The following is a 930-nucleotide window of genomic DNA, read 5'->3' as shown; positions in this document are numbered from 1 at the left end:
TATATATATATATATCAATATATTATAAATTAACTACCAACAAAAATAATTGGTAAGCTAACTCAAAAAGTCATCACCAAAAAAGCAAAAAAAACCGACAGTGAAGGTATGTTGGCTCTTCAAGAATCGATCCTTTTGGTTATATTAATAATAATAAAGGAGTTACGACGCAAAAACGTATATATTCAAATGAACATATTTATCTTCTTCAATATATATTTCAATATAAAGAATTCATTAAGAAACTTAATAAATCAAAATTTCTTTACGCGTCTTCAGGAATAAATATAACATCAGAAAAACTACATTCAGTTTAGTTCAATTAGAGGTTAAATAAACCTCGTTAAGGGATAATAATATCCAATGAATTCACTGGTTTCTTACTATTTATTTTGAATATTAATTTTAATACTCAAAAATAGGTAATTAAATAAATCAGAATCAAAAATTGTAGGAGGTGTGCTTATACCTACTGTTCATAAGCCCATAAAATTGACAAAGACATTTTACTAAATTCTGTATTATTTTCAGAATAAATTGAGACAAAGACAGTGTATTTTTTTCATTTGTCTTGCCCTTTTACAGTCTGGTGTCTTGCTGAAATTTTTACTGAGAACATATTCTTCGTGGTTAGGTGATTCGGCATCTATTTCTAGTATATAGGAGTCCACTTTTGCTGGTCATTCCTCTTATTTTTGTATGTAATATAATTTTAATCTTCGGATTTTTTTAAATATGCTAGACCACTGGTTTTAATTGATTAATATCAATTTCTCCCCTTATTAAATTTATATGTATGTGTGTGTATATGTTTGTGTGTCTGTGTATATATGTTTGTGTGTCCACCCACCTCCGATTTCAGGACGTTACCAATGGTGCAAACAACATGAAATACGAATACGTAAACAAACAAGGTATATGCGTAAACAA

General features: G+C 28.2%; 1 protein-coding gene across 1 annotated transcript in view; it reads right to left on the bottom strand.

Annotated features, from left to right (window-relative positions):
• Nucleotides 1-930, bottom strand: part of LOC106875452 (calcium-independent protein kinase C) — a 50,907-nt gene that overhangs the window by 17,103 nt on the left and 32,874 nt on the right. The window lies entirely within an intron of this gene.

Source organism: Octopus bimaculoides, chromosome 25, assembly GCF_001194135.2.
Source record: "Octopus bimaculoides isolate UCB-OBI-ISO-001 chromosome 25, ASM119413v2, whole genome shotgun sequence".
Lineage (NCBI taxonomy): Eukaryota > Metazoa > Mollusca > Cephalopoda > Octopoda > Octopodidae > Octopus > Octopus bimaculoides.
This window is presented reverse-complemented; position numbering and strand designations above follow the sequence as displayed.